The 15,595-nt window shown below is 37.8% G+C and overlaps 1 protein-coding gene across 3 annotated transcripts in view; it reads right to left on the bottom strand.

Annotated features, from left to right (window-relative positions):
• Grm3 (glutamate metabotropic receptor 3) overlaps positions 1-15,595 on the bottom strand; it is a 216,541-nt gene that overhangs the window by 187,692 nt on the left and 13,254 nt on the right. The window contains exon 1 of one of the 3 annotated variants that reach the window (XM_052722254.1): positions 8,454-8,744. The exons of the other annotated variants lie outside the window; for them this stretch is intronic. The gene's annotated coding sequence lies outside the window, so the exon portion shown is untranslated. Of the gene's footprint in view, positions 1-8,453; positions 8,745-15,595 lie in introns of those variants that run through there. 3 annotated transcript variants of the gene reach the window in all.

Below are 15,595 nucleotides of genomic sequence, written 5' to 3'. Positions count from 1 at the left end.
CTTGAAGGAATTAATGAAATAAAAGTATATTTTAATTACAGGCAATTTAATTCTCATTTTATTAAAAATTATACTAATTGTTTTGGGTATTTTTATTTCTCAATCATACTTTAGTGAGAAAAAGATGAGAAAAGTTGATCTTTGGAAAAATTAAACATATATTATGCTTTCTTTAAAAGAAAGATTTTTTTCCTTTATTTTTCTTTGAATTTGTGTCTCTATCCAGAAAATGAAGAAACCAAAAGACTGGATTTCAATACAAATGCTATTCTATTTACATGTACCAACTTAGAATAATGGCTTTGGATGATAGATTATAATATTCGCTTTGATTTTTAGCTTTGCCTACAATCCACTGAGTCACGCCAAGTGTGACTTCAGCTGTAGAACTTGGGGGACTGTGTTTGGGGTATTTTGCTAGAACTACTCATAGACTATTAGCTTTCCTTGCACATGGACTGGATTTACTGTTTCTCAGCATGTGGTTGCATGAGTTGTTAACTCCCGGCTGTCTGGAGGTTTCAAGTATAGGCAGATACAGCACCCTCGAAGCAGGAATATAGTGTACTCCTTAACAACTTACCACTGAGCATAACTGTCCTTGCAGACTTTGAAACTTTAGGCACTGTGTACTAAAAGAATTATTGTTACCCTGGTTACATAAGAGTACAAATTAAGTAATACATTTACCCCAGTAAACCTATAGTTATTTGTATAAATAGGAATAAATAGGAACAAGGTATTATAATAAAGATTATTATAATGATGATGTGGTTTGAATAAAAATGGCCCCCACAGGCTGGTGTATTTGGATGACTAGGAGATGTGGTCTTGTTGGAGTAGGTGTGGCCTTGGTGGAGAAAGTATGCCACTGGGAGTGAGCTTTGAGCTTTCAAAAGTCCATGTCAGGCCAAGTCACTCTCTCAGCCTGTGGATCAAGATGTAGCTCTAAGCTACTTCTCTAGCACTACATCTGCCTGCTGCCATGCCCCCTGCCTCCATGCTCTCTGCCATGATGATAATGGACTAATTCCCTGAAACTGTAAGCCAGCCCCGAATTAAATGCTTTCCTTTATAAGAATTGCCTTGGTTATGGCAACTTCCTCATAGCAATAGAACAGTGACTAAGACAAATGATAAGCCATGTTAAGAAGCAAAGAAGAGATGAGTCCTGAGCAAAATGGTGGGAGATAATTTCTCAGCCAGTGATATATGCCTGATACTTAACAAATGAATATAGTTCAGTCACTTGTAGAAGGTAGGACTAAGTATAGTCTGAGCAAGTCTTGGGGTTAAGACATCATGTAATTCAATGTTTTCAGAGATAATACATGGAAGAATAACAGAATTGGGAGCTAGAGACTGACTTAGGAATCAGGTAATTGAGAGTCTGAAAAGCTAAGTACAGAAGTGCTAACTGAAAACTGTGAATGATGGGAGGCATTTTTAGGTTTTCAATAAGAGAGATGAGAATTACACATTTATGCCTTTACCAGGTCTTTCTTCAATTTGAAAGAGTACTGGATTGGTAATTTAAGTAATCTATTTTCAAACTTTATGATGCTGCTTCTCATAAAGTAGAACCTAGTTTCTCTTCCTTTGAATACAGCCTAAACTTAGTGATACACTTCTAACAGAGAGAATAAAATAGACATGATAAGGACAACTTTTGGGACTAGGTAGTGAAGGTCATTGAGGTTCCCTGTTTGTCTTATTTTCAGAGATCACAGAGGTGTTCTGTCTACTGCCACATGTAAACTTATCTGTACTGCTCAGGTTATCTGATTACTTAATATCCAGCCTATAGCTTGAATTCAGTCTCTGGAGAGATTTGGAGCCAAAACTATCCAGTTAGAACTCTGAATTTCTCATCTTCAAAAATGCCTGTGTGAGATAATAAATCCTTGTTGCATTAAATAGCTCCAGTTTGTTACACAGTAGATCATGAACACGCTGACTTTTGAGAGAATGGGACTTTAGTGCAGGTAGGGAAGTTAGGAGACTTGCAGTTTATCAGGTGAAAAATAACAAAGTTATGATTTATGACAGGTAAAGGTAGGTAGGAGGAAAATACGTATAAATAGTAAGTGTTAAAAATCTTTGGATTTATAAAATGCTTAGATGTGGAATAGGAGAGGAGTCAAGATTGATTATGATATTTCTTGCTTGAGCTCCCAGCGGGATAGTGCTGAGACATAGAGAAGAAACATATTTTTGGAGAATGAACTCAGTCTTGGACACTGAGTTTGAAATCTCTATTCCAGAAAAGATGTATCAATCTTTATATTATTATTATTATTATTATTACTATTATTATTATTATTATTTTCTGGGAAACAAATCTAGGGCCTCATGAATGCTAGGTAAGTACACTGCCCTTGAGCAATATCCTCAGCCTATTTGAGCCCAATAGAGTTTCAAGCAGTGAATAAGCAGAGTGAATGTTTAGGAATGGTGAACTAGCAGATGTATTCAGGATGATAGGATGAGAGAGACTGAGGGTATTTGACAAGCAGGGACTCTGATACAACACACAATATGCTTGATATCAAAAGCATAAGTGAAAAGGATGAATTCATTCAAGATGTTATTTGGAAATATCAACTTGATGTATTGGGTTAATGTAATGTTTGTGGGGGAGGATTCTTCTCAGGTTTTCAAGATCGTATTACCAGACATATGAGATAATGATCATGATCTTGCATATTTAGTCCTGATCCTACAGCCATAATCAGGCTATGTGAATGCCTCCATTTTATGCTTAAAATGTAAAGACGAACTAGGCTCATTCCTGCTTATGACTAAACCTCTATTTCTCAAGGGTTGGGATATACCCCACCTGTAATCTTAACCACAAGTGGTCCTGTACTATGTTCCTAGAAATGGTAACCAGTCTTTGTTTCAAAAGTTTTTTATAACCATCCTGCAACCCTACCTTTGTTGGTTATGATCACCTATTGTTATGACCACCTGTTGTTACAACCACCTTGTTATGCCCACCTTGCAACCATGTCTTTGTTTCAGGAGTTCATTATGACTAACTTGTTATGCTTATGTTTTTCTCTTTTTTTTTTTTTTTTTTTTTTTTTTTTTTGGTTTTTCGAGACAGGGTTTCTCTGTGTAGCTTTGCGCCTTTCCTGGAACTCACTTGGTAGCCCAGGCTGGCCTCGAACTCACAGAGATCCGCCTGGCTCTGCCTCCCGAGTGCTGGGATTAAAGGCGTGTGCCACCACCGCCCGGCATGTTTTTCTCTTTTAACACTGTCTATTTTCCCCCATTTGGAACACCCCTGAGCTGTAAGACCCTTACCTTCCTCACATTCAATGCTGACCTATTGAAACCTGCCTTAGGAGGAGGCAGCCCATATACATTAATAAATCAGCTTTCTTTAATTAATTGCTTGCATTAATTAATTGGACCATGATGATTTTGGTCTCCTCAAATCATTGGGATTAACACATGACATTCATTAGCTCTCTCTGGGACAAAGCATTAAGAACCAGTTTGTGCTATGGCTTGATAACTCTCAATTTATAGTACATGGCTCCTCCATACTGTCGGACATAGATGATACATGTAACTAAGTCATATGATGTGAAACATCCTGAAACCATTAAAAGGTTAAAAACAATCACACCTTTTCTTTGTTCTGGGATTTGGTACAAGGGTCTCTTCTGCCCCATTCCCATCATCTCTTTTTTGGAGAGTAGTTCTTTCTCATTATTTTCTCTATCTCCTTATATGTATCATTTCCACTTTTATGACATTTCTCTCCAGGCTTAAAAGGGAAAGTTCTCCTTTTCTTTTCCGTCATATTTAGACTCCCCATGTATTATATTGTTTCTAATGCTCTCTCTCTCATCTGGAGGCCCAGTCGTGGCCTTGAGTTCCTCCCATTCTAATAATCCTCATTGAAGGGAATTGTGTTGACTTCCTTTCTGGATCAACTGCTACTGTTCTGTTTTATTTAACAATGTGAAGTCCATTAAAAAACGAGGAAGTCATAAGAAGGTACTTATGAGGGAGTATGAGGAATTTGAGGGACTACAGTCCACTTTATGGAATTGCTTGGCAGGCATTTGGCAACATGAATTTGGAGTTGGGAGGAACATTAGCATGTTAGCAGTTCTCTGGGGGGAGACATGGTAGTGTTAACTACCAGTAGTGGTGGGATTCCAGACTGTTCTAAGATCTGTGACCAGTTGAAGTTATGAAATCATTTGACTATGATGAAAGATATGCATGTCCTTGATAGAAAAATGGCTCAATAAATCAAGAAAAACAAAACAAAACAAAACTTACATCTGTTCAGTACATCTAAATAAAAGAAAGCAAATGAAAGAAATGTGTAAAATATTAAAGAAACAAAATTGAGATAAGATGACACAGAAATGAAAACATATTAGGATAATGGGTATGTTTGAAAAGATGTGTTGAAGTGCTTAGAGCTACAGAGTTGGAGAGCATTTGAAGAATATGAAAACCATGGAGAAATTAGATTTGGTGATTATCAATCAGATTTGCTTCAGGGAGTTATCAATAATCCAAATTGAGAGTCAGAGAGGACTCCAAGGAGAAATGCTCATCTCTTCTCTTTTTATCCCGTTAAATCCAGACTTTTCCCCACAGGTATGAGCAACCAAGCCATAATATAACATTAATTTTCAGTCATTTGTAAAATTCATAGCCGGGTGGTGGTGGCGCACGCCTTTGATCCCAGCACTCGGGAGGCAGAGCCAGGCGGATCTCTGTGAGTTCGAGGCCAGCCTGGGCCAAAAAAAAAAAAAAAAAATTCATGTTGAAGGGATATCTAAGGAAAAAGCTAGGCTCCCAAGAAACAGACTTTCTCTGAGATCACTTCCTGATGATCAGCCATGCTGCAAGGAAGCCATGTGGTTTGCTCTTGGTTGAGTAGACAGACAGCCTGTGTATGAATGAATCTATTTCTCAGTGACAATTGCTCTTCCAGGCTAAGGGCAGTCAGCCATGCATTTCTGTTTTCTGATCATATTTTTAGGGTAAATCTATACTAATCTAGTAGCACCTCTCTTCTCCACAGGCCCTGCTCTTCCTTGTTTTCTTCTTTCTCCTCCTCTTCTCCAAGCTTTCCTGCTTTTTAAAGAAAGGGCCATTAGAAAGTGTGAGAATTGCTCAAGGATTATATGAAGTTGTGGCAGCTACAGTGAATGCCTCATTAGCATGTGAGAGAAAAGCCCAAACAACACCATCAAAGAGTGTTAAACCAATCCAATGGGCCGTGGAGGTGGTGCTTAGAATTAATTTAAATCACTTTAAAGCCAACGTGAATGAAAGAATTATTATTCCCCTAATACTTATTTAGCCTGCCTGTGAGTGGAGTGCACATTATCATGACAATACAAACTGGATTGCCTAAATTTGCTCATACATGGTAGCCTATATAATAAAAACAAAACACAAAATATTTTGATATTTCAGTTGTCTTCTTTTCTTTGGTGGTGATTAACAGAATCCTGAGGCAGCACAGGAAAATAGTTGACTCAGAGCAATTGTAACAGGTTACTGGGGGGATGGTAGCGGAAACACTGAAGACACACAAGATGAGAAGTTCTGAGGTAGGAGCCTAAAGAAATCTCTAGCATTTAATTTGTGTTCGTAAACTTGGTAAAAGTTTCCCATAAAACAGAGGTCAAACCTGTTGGATATGAGGTGGCGATGGGTTGGGAGAGACTCTATGAGACACACACACACACACACACACACACACACACACACACACACACACACACGACAAGAGAGTGGGGAATGGGGAAGGGCACCCATTAGCCACCCAGATTTCCCTCCAAGCCAACAGTTTGGCTCCCTCCAGTGTCTGCTTAAAGAGCCTGTTGTTTATTGATTGGGTGAAAGTGACTAGAAGACTTGAGCCAAGTAGGGTGGGTTTGGAGAGCGGAGTCTTTGTTAAGCGCTCACAACCTGAAACAAACACTACTTGGTATTTACCAAGGTTTTTGTGCTCCAACTAGTGTCTCTGAAGAAGAGAGCATTTGATAAGCCAATGAAAATCCTCAAGTGTTTTCAGGAAGTTAGGCAGGAGTGAGCAACATGAAAACTGTGCTCAGAGTACATCAGAGAAAGGTGGCTTAAGGCTTGAGCACCTGACAGGTTTACCTCTGAAGTGCATCTCCACTTCAGGAAAGAGCATCTCAGAGAATAAAGTGAATGTCAGCTCTCATCAAGAGTTCCTGAAATGCTGTGTTGTGGCACTCTCAAAGCTTGGTCACATAGAGAAATAATGTTGAAGTTTTGCTTAGTGTTTGTTGAAATATTCTTTCTCTAATTTGGCAAAATGAACACAAGGCAGATAGCAGGCTAATGAAAATTCTGGAGGACAAACTGAGACTCTTGTTGTAACATACACGGGTACTCCTTTAAAAGGACAAAAAAAAAAAATCAACATGCAGTGTTGCCTATCTTAAGCCACAGGTACTTCCTCTCACTGTGCTGTAGGGATCTAGTTGAATCATCCACTCTTTTTTGCCCTTGATTCTATAACAATCTGGGGCAGTCAGGCAGCTCCATTATTTAGGTCAGACGTGCAAGCATGGCATTGTTAGTTCCATGGCATAGGTAGAACATCATTCATTTTACAAAATAATTTTGAGGAATTTTGACATTTGCAATAGAGATGATCTACAAGTCTTTGATTTGATAAGTTGCTTCCTGCTGCCTTCTTCCTGTCAGAGGTACTGAGCTTGAAAATGAGATCAAACTTCCGGAAAGAAATATGCTTTATATAAATGTTCCCACTCATATTATTTCATAGTCTCCTATGACAACCTCAGCGTCAAAGATTTATTCTGGGTAGTTAAGTTATACAACAAAATATCTGATGTAGATTTTGGCAAGAAATTCACTAACTGAAGAACTTGACTGGAGTAGGTACTCATATGGAATAAACGGAGGAGTTGAGAACAGGTAAGGGTGCCCAGCAGGGCCTGGGTCTCCGAATCACCTAATTTACTTGATAAAATAAATATTAAGCTCATCAGTTTCTCAATCTACCTTTTCAGTAAGATGTATTTTGTAAACAAGTCATTTTTTTTCTTATTCATGAGGAGGCCAACAGCTGGTTTGAACACTACAATTGTTTTGGAGAGAAAAGAGATTTTGAAGCTTGAAGAGCTAATTGCAGCATGTGAATCAAAAAGAAAATAGAAATTGCTTCCAAAAGATACAACTCTGTTTCAGGTGATAGGGGTCTTCATTTCTAAATATAAAGCCTCTCATTTAACATTCATGTTTTAGATGATGTTGAAGATAATCTGCAGAGTCAATCTATAATTGAACCTAGTTTCTACAAAAATGTTTATTTTTTGTAGGGTGAAGCATATTAAGTCTGACATAGAGATGCTTTGCAGAGTCACACTGTAGGCCGTAAAAGGCAACATGATCTCTTGAAATGCTTTCCATGGACCTCAAGGACCAAGGCATCTTCTAGAGAAAAGGGAGCCTCATCAGATTTGTGTGTGTGTGTGTGTGGGGGGGGGGGTGAGACACAAGATTCTTTCTCTGTAAAGTTGGTTATTAATTCCCAAAATTTCATCCTAGATTCTTCTGCTTATTAAGTGAAGCTGAAAAACCTCTCAGGGATTATTTGACTTTCAATATCTCATGCTTTTGTTAAAATACATTTCAACTTGTTCCTTTAATTAACATTAACATCAAGTGCTTATTTCTAACTTCAAGACTCTGAGAAAGAGAAGATTACAATATAATACAGATAAAAATGATTAGAGGGTAAGAGTATTCATAAAATGTGAACGACAGAAAGTATGTCTCACAGCCTACGTTGCTGTGTAGTCCTCAAACTTGTTCCTGAGATTTTGCCGAATATAAGCAAACGTCTGACACTTTAAGCTAACATTTAAAAATATGCATCAGTTTTGTAATCTCTGCGGTGCAGAAGCTACAGCAACTCAGCATGGAGACGGCCAGGAAAGTCTCTGCATTATTTGGCTTTCTCATGCCAAGAAATAATTAATATGAAATTCTCATTTCCGTAATTTTTAGATCACCCATATAGTCTTCACAAGCAGAAAAATACATGAAATGATTGATTGAGAAGAGTGCAATTCACAGTAAAATCTAAAATTCTGTAAGGATAAGCTGAAAGCATTGCCTTGTGGGGTGTTTTAATTAACATCCATATGGACTATAAAAAGAAGGTTGAATTAATATGGCTGATTGGAAGATATTGTTATGACTAGAGCAAAGGCAGTGTACAGCTGTGGACACTGCTGTAGCTGGAGATCCTCTTCAGCCTCAGTAGGTTTCAGTTAAAATTTAATGAAGACCTACTAAGTGCCCAGTCTTACTGGACACTTTTAGAGTTGTTACTGAGCAAAATTTGTTCTGAGCAAAATTGTGATATAGACTGGAGAAATCTCTTATATCTTATAATATGTACATACCTTAGACACTCATGGGGTTCATGGCATGTTCTTCTGGCACCAAGTGTGGTGCTCACCTACTTCATCATGTTTCTTTCTTGAATGCATTGTTTGGCAAGAATGAGAGAAAAAAGAACTACAGTGCAATGTATTTCCTCATAGATTAGATAAGGTTTGACTAGTGAAAAATATGTCTTTCTAAGTAGAGTTTCAGTTACCACAATCAATAGAGATGCCTGAAATAAAACTCTTACGTTCTAAGACTTAAATTAGTTCTAGCTATTCTTCCCAGAAAGCTGAAGAAAAGAAGAAAGAAAGCTCAAATTTATAGAGAAATTGCTTCCTGTTGTTGAAACGAAGGTCCTCAGTCTTTCCCAAGCCCATGATGATACTGCCCTCAACTCTCAAGGTTGAAGTCAGAGTGAAGATGACGCTCTGCACAGCTGTGGTTGTGCTAGCACAATACGTTGAGAGAAGATTAGCGTGCATTTGCATCTTGAGTTTGGATTGGTGAATCACCCCCCAGGGGCTTCTCAGCCAAAGGCACCCTTCAACTTGTTTGCACCAGAGCTGTGCAGGCTGTACTGGGCAGAGATGATTTTGTCATTACTTTTGGATGAGCCTAACATAGCTTTTGAATGCACTCTTTGTTCCCAAATCCCTAGGACACAATGGGTATTCATCAACAATGACTTGTTTCTTTCCAGAGTGTCAAAAACAATTGAGATAAGCAATGTTTAGAATCTGATCTGCACTTCTCACACATAAGTGATTTTGAGCTATCTTTTTAAAAGGGGGTGTCAGTGCTGGATTGCTTGACTCATTCATTGTATAGGTTATAAGTAACTGTACAAAAGTCAAGATAATATGTACCACCCATACTGTACACATCAAATACTTTCTACATTTGATTACTAATTTTTTTCTTTAAATCATCCTCTTGCCATCATTTCAAACTCTGCCAACTTTTCCTAACATGATTTTCTGTACTCCATTTTTATTTATTCTGACCCCTAAACCCACTTCATTTTCTACATTCCTGTGAACGTCATATTACTATTTTAAATAAAGGAGTGCATGATCCTCTTCCTTCTCTAAGCACCTAAATGATTTCTCATGCTTTCAGTATAAAGCACATACATTGTTGCCCACTATTCTGTGTTCCAGCCTTTAAGTTTTTCTTCTTATACGTGACATATGATCCTGCCCATCTGTTCCTTTGCATAGTACTTCATTTCTTCCCCTTTTTGTGGAGTCAACGCTTTCATATTCAGTTGTAACTAGTGTGTGTGTGTGTGTGTGTGTGTGTGTGTGTGTAATACACATGCATGTTCATGTATTCGTGCAGAGGCCAGAGGTCAACAATGCATGCCTTTCTCATTTGCTTTCCACTTTATAATGAGGCATGGTGTCTCTCTGAAGCAGGAGGAGCCCACTGATTCAGCTAGACTAACCATCCAAGAGCTTCAGGGATTTGCCTTTCCTTCAAAGCTCTGGGATTACACACGTATGCTTCTGTGTCCAGCTTTTTATGTGAGTTCTGGGGACTTGAGCACAGACACTCATGGTTGCCAAGCAAGCAGTTTACTGAGTAAGACACCTCCCAAGTCTCTAGCTCTTATTTTTTCATGGGAGCCCATTTTCTGTGGCATTAAACTCTCCTAGTATTGCACGTCTCCTTTTTTGACATGTATTATAGTTGTAACTGCACATTCTTTGAGATATTTGATGAATCACTATCTTCCCCTCTAGGTAAAAAGCTTTACATAGTCCAAGTGTTATATCGCTTACCATTATTCTAAAGTTAAGACACTACAAACAACTTCTTAGAAAAAATCTTTTGATCTTACCTTAACTTTTCATGTGGTCCCACTACTACTTGTTCAATCTTATCTTCAGGGAACCATACTACATATAATTCAGTCAAATTTAAGAGAGATTTATGGACTTTCATTTGATCTGTATTTCCCTGTAGATGTTCCATTTAGTTGACAAGCTTTAAAAAACTACTCAAAGGAGAAACAGTTGTCCCTGCTTCTTCAAATCTGACTTCCTCCTTAGCTTTCCAGTTTTTCTATGACCCTACTCTATGTAGCTTCTAGTGACTTTCATGATGATGAACACCTTGATCCCATCAAGTTTTGGAATGAAGATATTAAAGACATTGCTTTGATCCCATCCAATTTCTTACCTAATTTGTTTTTCCATCAATCCCAGTAAAGTTTATTACTGTCTTTTTCTGGAAATGTTCTTTTCTTTGTTTTCATGATACCATGCTATTTAGGTTTGCCAGTTCCCTCACTGATGACTATTCATGAATGTTTGATGAGTACCTGCCAAGTGCCATATCCTATCACATATACATATATATTTGATCTGAGTAAAATTGTGGGACACATAGTATATTAAGATTGAAACATTAGTTATCTATATCATCTTTTAAAAATTATATAAGGCCTTGGTCTCAGGTCCTCTATATTTCCTTATTTATATTTCTATCCCCAAATTATCTTGTTCATAAAATGGTCTGCTACTAGAAAATAATTGGCCTACCATTAAATTTGAAATTACCAGTTAAAGGTTATTGATAATTAACAAATAAAAATTTCCCCACATCTATTGTTATATTAGATATAGTTCTTTCGGCTGGCTCATTAACCTATTACACTTTATGGAAGAATTGTAATAGACAGTACATCAGTTACTAGCTGATGATGATTTCTAGCTTCATTTGACTTATTAGTTGGCTTCATGTTTTTTATGCCATTTTAAAAAATATATCTTGTAATTTTCTAAAAAAAAATTGATAGGCAAACTGGTTTTTTTTTTTAATCATGAAAAACTTGACAGATCCCTTCCATGTTTTCCAGTACTATTTGAATACATTTTTTTAAAGTCATCTCAAAATACTTTATTTTCATAATGATGCATTTTGTTTTCTAGCCTCAAGGACAGAACAGGGAAAACTTGGTTCCGGGTCTAGATGTCCGTGGTATCTTCTGAATTTTAAAGCACTGAGCTTATAAATACCAAGTGAGCTTTACACATATCTTATTTCCTATTTTCAAGCAGACTATGAACTTGAGGTCACATTTAATATTACCAGCACAGACGACAAGTCTGACACACAAATGTGAGTAAACATTTCTGGAAGAACAGATAGATGTGGCGAAGTACAGGATGCTAATCAGAAGAACTTCACATGTGATAAGCTATTAATGACTCCATTCCCAGTGTCCCCTTTCTGGTCACCCTCTGTTAGTAGTGTGAAATTCTTAGGCCTTCCTCCATTCATGACTCAGAGAATTCCAAAGTCCATCCCTATGTCGATATCTCTCATTTTTGCCTGCAAGAGTAAATAAAGGACTGTGGTGGCATCGACATTTATTTTCTAACTGAGAATGTATGCAGTGTTTTTCCCAAGACAGGGTTTCTCAGTGTAACTGCCTTGCCTGTGCTGGAACTCGCTCAATAGACCAGGCTGGCCTCAAACTCACAGAGATCTGCCTGCCTCTGCCTCCTGAGTGCTGGGATTAAAGGTGTGGGCCACCACCGCTCAGCTATGCACGGTTTTAACATTACAAATAAATGCTTATGATGGAAGGGATTTTATTGCTGCTGTTCTTGTATCATCCTATCCTGTTTAGAATAGTGTCAAGTTTGACATATGCACTCAGTCTATCCCCATGGAATGGGAGAAAAACAGAACACATGAAAAGTGAAACATACTATAGAATTAGCAAGGTAAGGCCAATATTAACTATTATTAACAATGTTAATTAAATTGTACGCAATATTAACTGAAGTAGCTTGGTCACACATGGCAATGCTGTATTCAGTTAAGTCAGAATTCTATGCTTTTTACTTTTGCTATAAAAAGTAATAAGTAGCAATGTTGAAATTTATCAGCAAATGATCATATTTGCTCTTTGGTGTAACTGCATAGCCCAATTAATGCTCAGAGATAGATAAAATTTATATTAATGCTTTAATAATCAGATCAATGAAGGTGTATGTGCCACAGCCTTGCATGTTTTCATCGATGAGAAAGTTTTGATTTTATTGTCAGGCTTCTGATGTCAATAAGGATCTTTGAGACTGTTTAAAACCAAATTATTGCCATGAAGTTTCTAAAATTTTCCTCTCCTCTTCCTTTTGCCAAAAGAATATTTAATTCCCTTCCCCTCTGTTTGCTTTGGGAATCGAGGCTCTCCATTGAGCACATGCTGTGTCAAGCACTATCTAGATACTGACTGTACATTACAAACAAGCAGAAGTTCTCAGTCCGTCCGTGAGAGATCCTCTCCTAGGATACACGGAAAAGCAAAGTTCAGCTAAACTACACAATTAATTCACGATCACTTCTGAACAGAGAGAAAAGGTTGCTTTAAGCTGTTCAGCTTTCCTCTTAGGGACGCAAGGTCAGTTTCAAGAAAGGAAATTCCTATTCTTTCAAAGTTGCCTCTCCTGATTTGTATTCCTGTAATTACCTCTCCAGAACCTCTTCCTTTTTGGCTTGTAAACTCAGCTTAGTAAATCAATTCAAGGCTTAGCTACCTGTAGATACACCTGTTGGGATAGATGGATGGGTGAGTGACCCAAGCAGGACAGATACCTTTCCTAGCCAATGACTTCATCCATACATCAATGTTGGTTTTCTTTTACAAAAAGAAATCAGAAACTTTCCCCCTCACCTAATATGGAAATAAATTTTTAAAAATTGCTTTAAATTCTTTCATTTCCCCCCTCTCCCCAGAAAATATAGAAGGTGTTTGCTGGAGTCAAACACAGTTTAAAAACAACCAACCAAACAAACAAACAAACATTATTTTCATACAGTGGGCAATTATTGGAGCTCAAAAGAAAAAAAAAACGGTAAAGAAATAAGGCATTAAAACTGGTTCTTTTAGGTCATCTAACTCCTAAGCTACTGAAACTAGACTTCTGAAATCAAATTAAAAACATAGGCAGTTAAATATGTTCTCAATAACACCAGCAAACTGGTCAAACTTTGACTAAACTACTAATTCTTTAAGCTCAGAATAATAGGTTTTTAGTTGGTATTCATTTTTAATCAAGGAATAAGATCGTTATTCCATCCCTTTGCCATTTCACATTTTAGTGCTGAGATGCTTCCACAGAGGAGGTGTGGCTTTCACAGGGGAGGTGTGGCTTTCACAGAGGAGGTGTGGCTTTCACAGGGGAGGTGTGGCTTTCACAGAGGAGGTAAAGTTCCCAAGTTCTGGCTCCGCGTGGTAGGTCTCTATCAGAGCTGTGCCTCTCGTGTGTAGCTTGTGCTATTCTTTAGTTTGTGCTTCTGTGAAATGGACATAACAATGATAACATCTACACTTGGGGGGCGGGCAGATTGTGAGGATTAAGTGGGTCTGACTAGTTAAAAGAACAGTGCCTAGAAAAGTGCACACTCCAAGCACCTGATAAAAGTTATTGTTTATGATATCCTTCTCACAGTCCTAAGAACACTGCATAAAATGTGCATGTGAAGAGACTCAGGTTGCAGAGTTGGCACTGAGGGGTGCTACCTGCTGGCATTGGTAGGAATTAGTGTTGTGAATGTGATTTATGAATCCATTTCTGTGAAAATATATGAAATGTACTGTTGTCCTTTAAACAAAAAATCTAAGGAGGAGGAAATATGACTAGAACCAGACAAATTCTTTTGGAAAGTTTTCTCAACTTCTTAGTTTTTATGGTTACTTTTCTCTATGTCTCATTATTCACACCTCAGTGTTTAAGGTGAAGTGAACAAATAGAATGTGTGCAGGGTGGAAGTCAAAGACTAAAGAAACATCTGACTATTACTAGTAACCTGAATAGTTAGACAGCAATTAAAAATTAAATTTATATTTAACAGTCATTTTTTTCTGTATAACAGCTACTGATTCAGATTTGGGATGCTGAATTCTATCTTTTTTATTGATAAAGTTTACTTATAGGAATTGCATGACTAAAAGAAATATCAAAATTCAATAGCATAATTTTAAAGATGAGTAAAATGAGCCCCAGAATGATTTAATTAACCATTACTCTGTTTATTCAGTAAATACGTATTGATCTTCTACTATGTGGTACCTGCTCTTCTGAGTAGTAGAGATGCAGCTGTGAATAAGCTGTCCTACTACAGTGGTGAGATCAACACTTATAGTCGATTGTGAAGAAAAGGGTACAGGGAGACTGAAGCGTGCGGGCCAGGAGGAAGTAACCTGCTACAGGTGGTCAGAATGAGTAGAGAACTTAGCAGAGTCTGAAGGAGGGACCGGAGAGTCCGTACACTGGGCGGTTACAAGGCTGTGGGGAGGCAAGTGGTTTGAGTGCAACAAGAAGGATGAGAGGAAAGGGCCAGACATCAAGACGGACATGTCAATAATGTGGTGAATATCTCAAGAACAATGGAAAACCTCTAGAAAGTTTTAAGCGGGAAATGACATCCATATTTGCATTTTTAGAAGGTTGGGTTTATTTTGTTTACTTTTTTTTTCTTTGCTACAATCAGGCAGTTGATGACAAGTCTCATAAGGCTGTAAGTGGCTCTTTCCTGGGGAAAGACAATGGTGAACATCTATGGATAAGTGTTATCAGGTTATGGTTTTACAGAACATACTGGTTTTATTTCTCTGTCTTGTTTTCAGAGGCTTGAAATTGTCATGTTTCTTCTGCCTTGTGAGACAGGGTCTCCTAAGTAGCTCAGGCTGGCTTCTAATTCACAATCCTACCTCTGAGTTGAAGTGCTGGCATTATTCCTGTGTGCTGCTACCATGGGCCCTCATCTTACACACATATTTCTTTGACACAGTTCCTGAAAAATGGCCTTTTAAAAATTTTCTCCCTTTTTCTTTATTAAACAAGGGACTTGATATAGCATGCTCTTCTCTGTTGTTGAAAAGGAACATGATTAGCTTAATTGTTTTGGCTGGTGTTTCTCACCCAACAGCTAATTCCTACCTATGAGGCACTATTCATCTTTATGTCTATTAGATTCATTTCATGTTTCCTATTCCCATTGCCACTGCCCTAGTTTGGACCATCATTACCTCTCACCTGGAGTATTGCCATAACCTGCCAGCTCATCTCCCTGCCTCCCAAACCTTTATTTCCGCATATTTATCTTCATAGTGTGCTTTCAGATTTCGTTGCTCAAGTGC

The sequence above is a fragment of the Peromyscus californicus genome, unplaced genomic scaffold (genome assembly GCF_007827085.1).
Source record: "Peromyscus californicus insignis strain IS unplaced genomic scaffold, ASM782708v3 Scaffold_6__1_contigs__length_162567912, whole genome shotgun sequence".
Classification (NCBI taxonomy): Eukaryota; Metazoa; Chordata; class Mammalia; order Rodentia; family Cricetidae; genus Peromyscus; species Peromyscus californicus.
Note: the sequence above shows the minus strand (reverse complement) of the source record. Positions and strands in the feature narration are given on the sequence as shown.